The 2,384-nt window shown below is 43.0% G+C and overlaps 1 non-coding gene across 1 annotated transcript; it reads right to left on the bottom strand.

The window, feature by feature from the left end:
- Window positions 1-1,210: 1,210 nt before the first annotated feature.
- Window positions 1,211-1,348, bottom strand: LOC119948436. Its single transcript, XR_005456832.1, has one exon. It is a non-coding gene; the product is annotated as a small nucleolar RNA SNORA7 (small nucleolar RNA).
- Window positions 1,349-2,384: the final 1,036 nt, after the last annotated feature.

Raw genomic sequence — 2,384 nt, 5'->3', positions numbered from 1 at the left:
ACCCCCCCATCTCCCCCTCTCCACCCCCCATCTTACCTCCTTCCCTTCCCCACAGCACCTGTATATATGTATATATGTTTGTACAGATTTGTTACTCTATTTATTTATTTATTTATTTATTTTACTTGTACATATCTATTCTATTTATTTTATTTTGTTAGTATGTTTGGTTTTGTTCTCTGTCTCCCCCTTTTAGACTGTGAGCCCACTGTTGGGTAGGGACTGTCTCTATATGTTGCCAACTTGTACTTCCCAAGCGCTTAGTACAGTGCTCTGCACACAGTAAGCGCTCAATAAATACGATTGATGACGATGATGATGATAAAAACCACCCCACTCCTGTTTGCCACATGTCAGACTGGCCAGTTTCTCAGCAATGCCAAACTATGCCATAGCACAGGAAACTATGATGTGTTACGTCTTTAAAATATTCTCCCTAAAGGAAAATAGTCAGCAGTTATAAAAAACATACATTTGATAACTCCGAATCTTGAGTGGAAAGAGCTCAGGCTTGGGAGTCAGAGGTTGAGAGTTCTAATCCCAGCTCTGCCATTTGTCAGCTGTGTGACTTTGGGCAAGTCACTTAACTTCTCTGTGCCTCAGTTACTTCATCTGTAAAATGGGGATAAAGACTGCGAGCCCCACGTGGGACAACCTTGTTACCTTGTATCAGCCCCAGTGCTTAGAACAGTGCTTGGCACATAGTAAGCGCTTAACAATTACCATCATTATTATTATTATATTATTATCATTTTACTATTGTCTTTCATAAAAACACATACTTTAAAAACAATTATCAGTTCATTTACTTCAGAGCACTGGACCTTTATGGGAGGACTGTGGCTTTCACCTCTAGTCACTAGTCGCATCTAGAGATGCAGGAACCAGTGCAGGGAAGAGGACATGTGATCTCAATTACATTGTCCATTTCCCTTGCCAATGCCCCTACTACTAGCTCCTTGAGGGCAGGGTTCGTGACTTCTTATCTTGTCTTATGCTGTCCAGTCGTCTCTGACCCAGAATGACACCATGGGCACATCTCTCTCAGAATACCCCACCTCCAACTGCAATTGTTCTGGTAGCATATCTACTGAGTTTTCTTGGTAAAAATATGGAAGTGGTTTACCATACCCTTCTTCTGAACAGTAAAATTGAGTCTCTGCCCTCGACTCTCTCCCATGCTGCTGCTGCCCAGCACAGGTGAGTTTTGACTTGAAGCAGATTGCCGTCCACTCGCTAGCCACTGCCCAAGCTAGGAATGGAATGGGTATACCTCTGCTTGACTCTCCCTCCCGTAGTCGAGACAGGTAGAGTACTGGAAATTCCCCAGAGGCGATCCTGAGAGGGGCCATTGACTCCTTAATTTATTGTATTCTCTCAAATGCTTAGTACAGTGCTCTGCGCAGAGTAAGCATGTAATAAATACTGTCAATTGATTGCCAGGAGGAGGGCAGCATTAAAACAGTGAGCCCCATGTGGAACAGGGACTGTGTACCTTGTATCCACTCCAGGTCTTAGAACAGTGCTTGACACGTAGTATACGTTTAACAAATACCATAATTATTATTTATAGATTTAGCTCAGAAATGCTTGAGGATGAAGGGATGAAAGTGGAACCCCGAATCTCTGCCACCATCAACTACAAATTGCTTCATCTCTCCCCCTCTTCAAAACCATACTGAAGGCACATCTCCAAGAGGCATTCCCTAAGCCCTCCTTTCCTCTTCTCCCACTCCCTTTTGCATCGCCCTGACTTGCTCCTTATATTCATCCCCCCTTCCCAGCCCCACAGCATTTATGTACATATCTGTAATTTATTTATTTATATTAATGTCTGTCTCCCCCTCTAGACTGTAAGCTCACTGTGGGCTGTTTATTGTTAGATCGTACTTTCCCAAGCGCTTAGTACAGTGCTCTGCACAAAATAAGCGCTCAATAATTCGACAGACTAACTGACTCACCATGGGGTGAACACTGCCACTCTCACATAGAGGACATGAAAGCTTTTGAGTTCTCCTTTAAAGAGGCAACAGCTATATTGCCTCAGGGAAATTTATTGTGGCAATGGAGGTAGATTAATAAGTTGAACTGCCATTACTTACGAAACTGGTCAAACTCTCACTACCTTATGTCCCTGTTGGCAAACAAATGGTAGTTTAGAATGAGATAACAGAAAGAAAAGGATATCAGAACTCATCCTGATGCAGTGTTTCTCTGGGTCTCTTTCAATCACAAATAAACCACAACTGCAGCACTGAGCAGTAGGAAAGAGAAACAGCTCCATGCAGTCTCAGAAACAGCAGGATTCCCTCGAATTGAGTAGCTTATCAATCAATGGTATTTACTGAGTGCTTCCTCTGCAGACCACTTTACTAAGTGGGTGG

The sequence above is a fragment of the Tachyglossus aculeatus genome, chromosome X4, assembly GCF_015852505.1.
Source record: "Tachyglossus aculeatus isolate mTacAcu1 chromosome X4, mTacAcu1.pri, whole genome shotgun sequence".
NCBI lineage: Eukaryota > Metazoa > Chordata > Mammalia > Monotremata > Tachyglossidae > Tachyglossus > Tachyglossus aculeatus.
Note: the sequence above shows the minus strand (reverse complement) of the source record. Positions and strands in the feature narration are given on the sequence as shown.